This window comes from Budorcas taxicolor, chromosome 14, assembly GCF_023091745.1.
Source record: "Budorcas taxicolor isolate Tak-1 chromosome 14, Takin1.1, whole genome shotgun sequence".
NCBI lineage: Eukaryota > Metazoa > Chordata > Mammalia > Artiodactyla > Bovidae > Budorcas > Budorcas taxicolor.
The window spans coordinates 33071216-33083581 of NC_068923.1; positions in this window are offsets into that span (position 1 = coordinate 33071216).

Consider the following 12366-nt stretch of genomic DNA (forward strand, 5'->3'; position numbering starts at 1 on the left):
TTTGCTGTGTGTATTTACAATGAGCAGAGTTGGTCCCCTCTTGCCTGGTCGGCTTCTGCCTGTCAGTCTGAAGTCTGAAGCTGTGCCTACGTTGGAGGCAGTTCTCTCCTGGACTCCTGTTTCATTTGTTTGTAAACCAGAGTGGACGAGTGCCCCCATGTCCTGAGGAGATCGAGGAAATGGCTCTCATTTCTCCCTGGTCTGTGCTTTGTTCCTCTGCCCCTGGGAGTCAGTCCTGAGCTGGGAGCAGGTGGAGGGTGTGCTGAGTTACCCAGTGATGTTAGACATCACTGTGCTAGCAACACTCAGGAAAACCTCACCTTGACTTGTGCTCACCAGCTTGGGGCCATATCTGTGACCTTGACTCTTTCCTCTCTTATAAGAAAACTTTCCTAGGAATCTTGACCCCTTGTGCAAAATATCCCGCTGGTAGGCCACTCCATCTGTCTTCCAGAAATACCCTAGACTTTCACCCTGGAACCTCCCGATACACTGCATCACATTTATACACTGTTACGGCATGTGCAAATGAAAAAGTATATAAACCAAGACTGGTGTCCATGTAGTATCTCTTTAATAAAGTTAGAATTCATAGCTTTGGGGAAATTTTCATTTTTTTTCTTAGTGAAGGGAACATGAAATTCAATATTACAACTTTGAATCTGCTATTTTATTTAATTTTCATGTTATCCCTGCCAGACAGTTGTTGCTTTTTCCATTTTATTTTTCAGATGAGAAACAGAGTTTTATAGAAATTAAGTATAATTTGCTATCAGTGAGTGCCAATATCCATATTTGAATACTGGTCTGTCTGATTTCAAAGCCTTTGTTTTTGTGATAAACTACCTCCTGGTTTTCACTGCTGCAAATAAAATTCTACTTAATTTTAAGTGGGGACAAACATTATTTCTTATGATGGAATTTTAGGAATGGATGAGTCTCTGTCCTGGAGGAGGAAATGGCTACCCACTCCAGTGTTCTTGCCCAGGAAATTCCATGGACAGAGGAGCCTGTGGGGCTACAGTCCACAGGGTCACAAAGAGTTGGACATGACTTAGCGGCTAAGCATACGCTCATGAGGCTATCTGCAATTATCACCTTTGACTCTTAGCGCTTCTGGTACCTACAAGACTGTTGACACCTGTTGACTGTTTTCCCTGGGGAGATTTCATGGCTTGGGAGCCTTAGTTTATGATTCATTAAAAACCAAAATAGCTTTAATGCAGGGTTCTGATTATGGGACAGATGCTGGTGAGAACATTAAGAGGACAGGGCAGAAGACTAGGAGAACATGGCAACTAAGCAGGCTGTTTTTCTAAAACTCTGAACAGAGAATTGTGGATGACAGGAAGCTGGTGGAGACAAAGATCACGCTGGACATGATTACCTGAAAGGCAGTGTGATGAAGGTCCAGCAAGCCAAAGTCTGGCAAGTAAACTGGTAGATTTGTATACTTTGTTTCAAAATGTCACTACACTAGAAGTTCAAGAAACTGAATGAAAGTGGTAAAATAAGAACAAGAACTGGGAGAGGGGTTGATATGAGCAGAATGGTGGTCTGAGAAGCTTATAACTCTTGCTCCCTGACAGAAGCTTTGAAGGAAACAAACCATCTCAACCACCTCAACTGGGGCTCTGGAAAACTGGCAGTTTACAGTCCCCAAGCCAACGTCCAGTCAAGAACACACCATGTTCAGAGTGGTCGGAGAGTCCTGGGATGTTCCTCCCTATCTCACCCCTCTCCTGCCTGCAGCTGGGGCAGGTTCAAGTGAACAGAGTTGAAGGGATTTGTGGGAAACTATGTGAGAGCTGGACTGTGAAGAAGGCTGAGCGCTGAAGAATTGATACTTCTGAACTGTGGTGTTGGGGAAGACTCTTGAGAGTCCCTTGGACTGCAAGGAGATCCAATCAGTCAATCCTAAAGGAGATCAGTCCTGGGTGTTCATTGGAAGGACTGATGCTAAAGCTGAAACTCCAATACTTTGGCCACCTCATGTGAAGAGTTGACTCATTGGAAAAGACCCTGATGCTGGGAGGGACTGGGGGCAGGAGGAGAAGGGGACAACAGAGGATGAGATGGTTGGACGGCATCACCGACTCGATGGACATGAGTTTGAGTGAACTCCGGGAGTTGGTGATGGACAGGGAGGCCTGGCGTGCTGTGATTCATGGGGTCACAAAGAGTAGGACACGACTGAGCAACTGAACTGAACTGAACTGAACTGATCAAGCAGATACATGTTTGCATTATGGGAGTCCCCAAACACGAGAGTGAGAGATTATGTGAAGAATAATGGCTAAAACCCCCAAATTTAATGAAAGATGTGAGTCTACAAGTAAGAATTCAATAATTCCAGGTAAGATAAATTCAAAGAGACCCAAATGGAGATACATTATAATCAGACTGTCGAAAGGCAAGGCAAAAAGAGAATCTTGAAAGCAGCAAGAGAAAAGTAACTCAGGACTTCCTTGGTGGTCCAGTGGTCAAGATTCTGCCTGTCAGTGCAAAGGGTACCGGTTTCATCCCTGGTCAGGGAAGACTGCATATGCCAAGGGGCAGCTATACCCATGTGTCACAACTATCGAGCCTAGAGTTCAGAACTGGCAGAAATCTCAATGCGATGAGAAGCCCGTGTACCACAACTAAAGAGTAGCCCCCACTCACCAAAACTAGAAAACCTGCACACAGCAAGGAAGACCCAGTGCAGCCAAAAGTAAATAAATAAATGAGATAAAATGAAATAAAATATATAAAAAGTGACTCCTTACATACAAGGTATCCTCCGTAAGACTGTCAGCCTATTTCTCAGAAGAAACTGTGGAGGTCAGAAAGCAGTAGGGTGTTAGAGTGAACTGTCAACCAAGAATTCTCCATCTGCCCTTCCAAACGAGGGAGAAACTAAGACATCCCCAGGTAAACAAAAGCTGAGGAGACTCATTACTACTAGACCTTCCCTATAAGCAATGCTGAAGGGACTGCTGATGGTGGAATGCAAGCGTGTTTGATGTAAATAGTGTCACAGAAGATATAAATATCTCTGGTGCAGATAAATACATGGCAAATGTGAACAGTATTATTGTATTTTGGTTTATAACTATTTTCTACAGGATTTAAATGATAAATACATAAAAATAATTAAAAATCTGTACATCACGTACCAATCTAATTTGGCACATGATGTATAAAAATGTAATTTGTGACATTGATAATGTAGAATTGCTTAGGAGTAGTTATTGTATCTCCAATACTCTTGCCTGGAAAATCCCATGGACGGAGGAGCCTGGTAGGCTAGTCCATGGGGTCGCTAAGAGTCGGACACGACTGAATGACTTCACTTTCACTTTTCACTTTCATGCATTGGAGAAGGAAATGGCAACCCACTCCAGTGTTCTTGCCTGGAGAATCCTAGGGACAGAGGAGCCTGGTAGGAGGCTGTCTATGGCGTCGCACAGAGTCGGACATGACTGGAGCGACTTAGAAGCAGCAGCAGCGGTTATTGAATGTGATTGAAGTTGATATCATTTTAGATTTGATCATTGTAATTTTAGGGTATTATATATAACTCCCATGGCAACCAAAAAGAAAATATCTATAAAATATACACAAGGTGAATTAAAAAAAGAATCAAAACATCATTACAAAGAATCACCTAACATAAAAGGCAGTAACGGAAGGAAACAGGGGTAAGAAATTATATGAGATATACAGAAACAAATGGCAAAATGGCAGAAATAAGTCTTTCCTTATGAGCAATTGCTTTAAATTTAAGTGGATTAAACTCTCCAACCAAAAGGCAGAGATTGGCAGAAGGGATTAAAAAAACAGAAAACCAGAAGCATGATCCAACTACATGCCCCAAGCCAGACACCCACTTTGGCTCCAAGGCCACAAGTAGGCTGAACGTGAGAGGGGGGAGTGGAGTCGCCGTCGTGGCAGCTTGAGTCGCTCCTTTCTTCCCTCCCCTTTGACTTGCCACTAGCTGGACACCTGTGACTGGCCCTAACCAGGGACCTTTAACCACCTGTGCACCGACAGTCAGCAGACAGGCCTTAGAAGGTCCAAGGGGGTCGGAGAGCCTGCCCCACCCCCACGTGCCGTGATGGGAAGGCAGCCTCGGGCGCAAACTGGGCAGATGTCTGCCGATGGCCGAGCATCGGTGGCAGTCCCGCCTGCCCATGGGGAACCTGGCAGTGGGTTTTGAGGGAGGGGCGGTGGAGGGACTCACACAGTCAGCTCCCCTCCCCAAGGGGATCGCTTTGGCCGAGAAGGTGGGACGTTGCGAATGACCATCCAGTTGACTCAGCGGTGGGATTGTGGCAGGAGGGACCTGTTTCGGTCCAGCGGCACCTGGACTCCTCAGGCCGGACGGATGACCGCGGATGGAGACGGGGGAGGGGCGGGGGGGAGGAGGAGAGGGGAAATGGGAAGGCGGGGTGTCTGGGGTGGGGGGTTGGTTGACGCAGAGGGAACACTCTCTGAAGGATCGTGTCTCCCGATGCTGCCCCGGAGTCCTCCCCCGGGACCTCCGGGAGCACCCTACCGGAGGGTCACCATACTGCGCGCGCGGGGACCCCCAAGGCCCGGTGCCAAGGCCAGGCCCCTCTCAGGCAGCTTACCTGCACAAGCCTCAGTGGATCCGCCCGAACGCCTTCAGGAGAGGCCTCAAGACTGGGCTGTAGCGCCACCTTCTGGGACACAGGAGAAAGGTTTCTAATTGCCAGCCTGTTGAATTGTTCAGTTCAGTTCAGTTCAGTTCATTCGCTCAGTCGTGTCTTGGAGACCCCGTGGACTGCTACACGCCAGGCTTCCCCGTCCTGGCGTGGGAAGGACAGGATCATCAACTCCAAGAGCTTGCTCAAACTCATGCCCATCGAGTCAGTGATGCCATCCAACCATCTCATCCTCTGTCGTCCCCTTCTCCTCCCACCTTCAGTCTTTCCCAGCATCAAGGTCTTTTCAAATGAGTCAGTTCTTGGCATCAGGTGGCCAAAATATTGGCGTTTTAGCTTCAGCATCAGTCCTTCCAAAGAATATTCAGGACTGATTTCCTTTCGGATGGACTGGTTGGATCTCCTTGCAGTCCAGGGGACTCTCAAGAGTCTTCTCCAACATCACAGTTCAAAAGTGTCAGTTCTTTGGCACTCAGCTTTCTTTACAGTCCAACTCTCACATCCATACATGACTACTGGACAAACCATAGCTTTGACTAGACAGACCTTTGTTGAATTGTTAGAAATAGAATAAATTCTCAACTAAGGAAGATGTCTGCTCACTCAGGTGTGAGAGTAGAAGCACAGGTTGTCAGATGCTATGAAAAATCAAGAAAAGATGAGATCAGAAAAAAAAAAAGAATTCTTCAGCAACTAAACTCAAGGACACAGAATATTACAATATAGCTGATTAAAACAGTTGTTATAAATAAATTCAATGAGTTGTAAGAAATCTCAGAAGGCACTTTGATGAACTCAGAAATAAAATTAACAGAGGATTTCTTTATCAGACCCTGAAATTATTAAAAAAAAACCCCACAAAACCCAGAAATTCTAGAGCTGAAGATTTCAGTGAATGAAATGAAGAAGCAAGAGAGAGTATTGGTAACAGAACAAACCAGATAAAGAAAGAATAAGTGACTTGAAGGATAGGATTGAAGAAATAATTCCATTAGAATAGAGAATGTAGACTTAAGAAAGTAAAAAACCTTATGTGAGCTATCAGGTTTGCTCAGAAAGACAGATATAATAATAATTGTGCACCAGAGGAGAAGAGAAGGGGAGGAGACAGAGTTTATTTAAAGGAGTAATAGCTGAGAACTTCCCAAATCTGGGAAATTAGATGTACACATCCATTAAGCTAATTAGAAGATCTTATTATCTCAATTCCGAAAGACCTTCTGTAAGACAGATTCTAATGAAACTGTTAAAAATCAATGATAAAGAATCTTAAAGGCAACCAGTGAAAAAAGAAACTAACCTATTAATAAAATTCATGATCCAAAATCCTAATTATGTATGTACCAACCTAATACAAAGGTAGACAGAGGGGAAAAAGAAAAGGAAAAAAAGAGAGAGAGAGAGAAACACAAACGACCAGAAGGCAAACAATAAGAAGGCAGGTGAAAATCCTGACGCATTAATAGTCACTCTAAATGTAAATGGATCAAACCCACCAATCAATGAAAACCCACTATCTGCCAACAGGAGATGCATTTCAGCTTAAAGATACATGTTGGCTGGAAGTGATGAATGGCAGGAGATATTCCATATGAGTGGAAACTAAAAGAAAGCAAAGCAACTGTCCTTCTATCAGATAAAATAGACTTCTGGATGGGAACGAAGCTGGCGGTGGAGGAGAGACAGAGGAGCTGAAGGAATTATCGTGAATTAAACGCACACAGCCGGTTTCACAGAGAAGCGCTGTGCTACATCGAGGTGGTGCTGAGCCTGAATAAAGGGTCAGGAACCCAGACAGGAGCTGGTGTGCCCCAGGGGTGTGTGTGTGGCTCCCCCAGCAAAGATCAGGTCACCGCTGGTCCCAGGGTGGAGGAGGGGCTGGGGACTGCAACCACTCCATCCCAATGTCACCAACCCCACTGGGAGTTTGTTTCTGGTTTGGTAGTAAAACCAAGGGACTGCATCTTATGTCCAGCACAACTTCTTATTCTTACTGATCTTCAAACACAGAACAACCCTGTGACCTAGTCCAGCTCATGGACCATGAAACATGAGATGAAAGAGGAAGCAGGGGAGAGACCCTGAGGTGTCTGTGACCACAAGGACAGCAGCCCTGGGGGAGGGGCAGCGGCCAGGGCAGTGGGTGTGTCCACAGGGGGCTGGATCATTTACTTTTTAGTGATCAACCCCTTGGAGAAAAATCTCTCCCACTGGTTACACATCTGGTCTTCGTGATTTGTGGAAGATACTTCCTGAACTTTTTTGACAGCCAGTGATTTTTGCCACAAGTACCTTCTGACCCGAGGAGTTGGCTGTTGACTCCCTGAAGAGCAGAAACGCGGGTCTCAGAAGCCCCCAGCCCTCTGTGTGGCATGGATGGTCACCATGGATGGTCACCTGGACAGTCATCATAGACTGAGCTGTTCTGCAAGGCTCCCGCCAGGGAGGAGGCAGCTGCTGTGACAAGGGACATGCCATCTCCAGTGAGGTGAGGGGCCAGAGGAGATGGGCTGGGCACCTCAAGGAAACAGGCGCCCTGCTCTTGGGCAGGGTGCTAGGTGGATGGGGCGCCCTCTGACCCTGGGGGGAAGGCCTGCCCCATTTCAGGGTCTGGCTGGGGAGGCCTGGGAACAGGCAGGTCTTCTCACTCAGCAGAGCTGTGTTTGACAGAAGTAGCAGCAGTTTGTCCATCACTTTGGGACCGCGTCCGTTTCCCCTTTTCTCAAGACGTCCAGAGAGAGGCAGTCTGGGGCTGGTGTGGACGCCGAGAGTCCGCTCCTCCTTCAGCGTGAGCTTCAGTGGCTTCCAAGGGTGCTGGCTCCGTGGCCAGACACCCTCTGTGCTCCAGGAGGGAAGAAAGAGCAGGGCAGGGCAGGGGGTATCTGCCAGCTGGGCCCCTTTTCTTAGGAACATAATGGCTTTATTAGAAGAGCCACTGAGTAGAATTCCATCTCATCTCCCCGACAGGTCATGGCCGTCCCAGCTGCAAAACTTCTTCTGTTGGAGAAGAAGGAGACAAGACAGCAGTGAATTCCCACAGAGTCCCCGCCACATCCTCTAAACACAGGCGCTGACTGTCACCTCATGTGTCGTTACATAACGACGTAGATATATCAGTTGTGCATCATATGATCCTCATTCTCTGTGAGGATCCTTCAGTAAGTGCTGTGTGCTCAGTCGCTTCAGTCATGTCTGACTCTTTTCGACCCCTGGACTGTAACCCATCAGGCTCCTCCATCCGTGGGATTCTCCAGGCAGGAGTTACTGGAGTGGGTTGCCATCTCCTTCTCCAGGGGATCTTCCCAACCCAGGGACCCAACCCACGTCTCCTATGTCTCCCGTGCTGGCAGGCAGATTTTTTTTTTTTACCACTAGCACCACCTGGAAAGCCCCTAGTAAGTTCTAGTGACTAAAAATCTTTGCCAACCTTGGTGGACCAGCATGGGGGCTTCACAGGGCAGGGGCAGGGTTCTCATATGTGCAGGCAGGGCCGCTCTGGGTGAGGGTCGCTCGTGGTCCAGGGGGAGGTGGGCACAACTTCCAAGGCTGCTATTTCTGAGCGTCTGAAAATACAAAATACAGTCGTAAAATTATTTGGTTTTCTGTTTAGCACAACCTAGAGATGGAGATGACATTGTTAAATGTGTGGTGTTGTGGGTTTCCTGGTAAAGATGCGACTGACAAGCAGACAGAGGTTTGGAAAGTGCCCTTGACTCTGTCATTGTCGTCACTCAGCAGCCAGACCAGGTCTGAACCCAGGTCTTTGGATTCTAAACTCAGGCCCCACGTTGATCCCAGATGCCTCCCGCTGTAATCAGCCCCTCTTGTCCTCCATCTCCGCTGAATCCTGTGGGACTGGGAGTTTGGAGCAATGCTGAGAGAGAAAACGGCAAAAACACAGGGCACCTGTGGCTGGAAGTCGAGGCTGCCCCCCGCCCCAACTCGCATGCATCCCTCTGGCCTGGGTGCCTGTCCTCCCCGGCCTCTGCCACCCCAAGGGCTCCTCCATACGCTTCCCTCTGAGCCGCCGGGCCTGCCACCTTCATCTTTAAATGCTTTACTCCTTTTGAAAAATATTCACTGTTCATTGTAAAACTTATATTTTGCACGTTGTGCCTATTTTTTGTGTTTATCTGGAGAGAGGGTCAGATAAGGGATTCAGAGTTAGACAAGATCCCATTGTTCAGAAGTAATCAGTCTGCTGACTTGCTGACTGAACACTATTCTAGAATCTTCATGTGTGTGTATGAAATTTGCAAACACAGGCAGATAGATATGTACATGAAGAAGGCAATATTGTATTAGGTCTTGCTGCCCAGCTTGTCATTCAGCGATGTGGCATGGACCTCCAATGAACCCGCTCTGCATGGTTTTTTTTGCTGGTTGGGAGCCGAGCTGCTTGCTGCGTGGACCAGTTCCCACACACCTGGTCCTGACATGTGTGGACATGGACTCACATGCCCGCCCATCCATCGGGCAGTGGGGGGGTATAGACCTTGCGGGGTTGGGCAGCACAGCTCTTAGCACCACAGTCAACAGTGAGCACAGGGGCTTTCACGGGCCGCGTGGGAACATCAAGTCCTGACCGCACTGTTTAGCTTTCCCTCTGGAGAGGGCGGTGCCGCAGACCTAAAGTAAATGCAAGAGACCGGAGTTTAGAAAATATGACAAGAGTTGAAAACCTAAAGCTGGATCACACAGAAATAGCCCTTAGAAGACGGCCGCTGGGACGAGGATGTGTGTATTCGTTTCCACGGCCGTTTATGGCTTGGAGTCCTCCGAGTTTGAGGGCGGGACTCGGGGATGCCCCGGGCAGCGCTGCGGGGCTGGGACTCAGGTGACAGGTGTGGGACACGCATCCTGAGAGCCCGTTTTCACGCGTCTGTTTCCATTCAGTGCATGTTTCAGGCTGACGTCGGGGCCACATATGGAGCTCGGGACCCTGCCGTTGACCCTTGCTGTGTCCCTGGGTTTCCCGTAGGTGGAAAAGTCACTCAAACAGTGAAGCAGCGCGGATCACAGAGGCCAGAGCAGGCGTGGGAGGCAGGAGGGACAGCCCAGGGAGGGTCTGAGCTCAGGGACCCCCTGCCTGGGTGGGTGGGATGTGGGCGTGGCTCTGGGTGGAGAGGAGGCCCCTTGTATATAAGCATTTCTGGTGAAGGGCTTTCAGAAGAAAGGGTCTGAGTCCTCAGAGCTCACTGAATTTGTGTGGTTTGTTTTATTCATCCTGGTCAAGTCTCAGTGTCATTTTGTAGTTGTGATTGTGCGCTTTTCTTCCTAACGAAGGACCTGCCTAAGATTCTGACCCCGCAGAACCTGAAGCCCTGCACGTGAAGTTTGGCCAGGGCCACCCATGGGTGCTGCTAGTGCCTCTCAGATTCCACGGGGTCCGGTCTGGCGTTGGGCTCTGGCCAGGGAGCCGCCCCCATGTGCTGCTGGAGAAGACGAGCTCCCAGAACACGCTCCCTGAGCCTTGCTAGGTGGCCCTCTGCTCCGGAGATGCGTTTGTTCAGGACAAGAAAGAGGATGAAGGGGCAGCGTCCCCGGCACTTCCCAGCACCCAGGGCAAGGGTAGTGACCACAGTGCACGTGCCTGTGGGGGCCCCAGAGACTCCCAAGTTTGTCTGCAGGAACGACCTTGGCCCCTGGGCTGAGGGACTGGGTGCTCATGGCCACCAGTGTTGGAAGAGGCGGCCTTGCCTGTGGCTCAGCCTCTCCCGTGGCTCAGCCTCTCGGACCACAGATCAGAAAACAGGTCCAGAGGTTCGCTGCTGGGCCAGGGAGCAGGGCAGCTAATTACTGTGAGGACTCTTGTTAGACAGGAACCAGCTGACGCAGGCCCTTTCCAGGCCCACCTCTGAGAAGTGCTGGCTTCCGAGAACCGTCTGGTCGGTTTGCGCTGGGCAGCCTGTGATCAGAAATATATCACAGAGTCTAATGTAATTATAAGTAAACTGTTTTAGATAAATATTTTATAACGACTCAGTGTTATCCAAGCAGCTCCTTCTTTGCAGGAATTGGCGGGGGGCACGGAGGTGTTTTTAGTGTTCATTTTCTGTTTAAATAAGGTTAAAAATATTTTCTGAAATTTTTACTTAGGGCCAAGAAATAAGCCCAGCTGTAGTGAAAGGTCTTCTCTCCCTCCCACTCTGTCTTCATAAGAAGGCTTCTGGAGCTCCTGAAGCTGAAGAGCCTAACTGGGCAGCAAGCCGGGCTCAGCCGTCAGGGGCCCTGCACCAGGGCCTCCACTCAGCCCAATGATCACCCTGAATTTATGTAGGATCACACACTTCCCATAAGGAAGATGGTGCCTGTAAGCAGCAGCTCCTGCCTTGTGCTTAAGCCCCTCACCTTCCATCAGGACAGTGATCCAGGGTGGAAGAGTCTGCCCTCCATCTTCCAGAAGCTTCTGGTCTGTGTGGTGTTCCATTGGACCCCTAGCTGGGCTTTGGTGGATGACAGACAGGGGGCATTTGAGACCCTCTTAGGGACTTGCTTCCACTTGAGTGGGAAGCCTGGGTCTGGTGGCAGGAGAGAGAATTCGGGTTAGGCCACCTCCCTGGAGCACAGCGTGGAGAGGCTGCTCTGTGTTGGTCTGGTCGCCATGGTAGCCAGCGGCCCCCACATCTGGACATCTGGGACTCCTCACCCAGGAAGAGATAGAGCCGTGGACGTTTCCCAGATGGCAATCTGGTGAGTAATTCATCCTCTGGGGCTGCGGCTAATCTTGATTGCGAAGTGATGGAGTTTGATTTTCTTACTCAGAAGACATGAATCTCGGCCTCTGAGTGGGAGGAAATTCTGTGCTGGTGGATCCTCCCGGCATGGCCCTCTGCCTGCCCCTCTGTGTCTGGCCTGGGGGGCAGTGGTCAGGGTGCTCTCTGTGGTCCCATGGGACCAGGCAAGTCTGTGATGCCAGGTGACTTGTATGTTGTGGTCCCAGACAAGCAGGTGTGTGGGGTCAGGGGAGGCACCCGGGGCACAGGGGCTCAACCTTGCCTGAACATTCAATGGCCTGTGATGGGGGTGAATGAACTTCTTTGAGTCTGTCCCCTCTTTTGTGAAGTGAGGGCCTTAAAGTGTTTTCTGGGTTTACTTCTAGCTGCAAGTCCCTGTGTCCGATTCAGTGCCATGTTCTGAAAGCTTTTTGCTCAGTCTGTGTTATCTGCAAAAAAGGAATAAGTTGTTGGACATTCCTTCTATGCTGTCGTCAGCCCAGGGAATTTTCTGGAATCAAGATGACATAATTAGACTGAGCACCAGGAGGTCTGAGTCAGTGACTCGACCCGGCCAGAGGGGGTTGAGGCCAGGGTATCCACTTCATGATCCTGTAGGTGAGCTGGGCCCCTGCCTGTGCCCAAGGGTGTCTGGGTATCTCTTTCCATCAGAGTTGGCTCAGTAGACTGACTTTTGAGGTCTCATCAAGTTGTGTCCTGAGTAGGGCAGCCTCTGACCTCCCTTCAGAAGTGCCGGGAGGAACCAGAGGGCCTAGAGCCAGCAGAGCACAGGGTCCCACAGCGCAGGCAGAGGGCTGCCAGGCCGCCGGGGTGCAGCCCACGCCAGAGGCCGGGGCAGTGGGGAGCAGTTGCCTGTGGCACTGCGGTGTGAGAGGGCCACATGCGTGTTCTGCTGCAGGGCAGGCTGCTCTGCACGGCTGTGCTGCCGCCCAGGACACTGCACATGCACTCCACCGCAC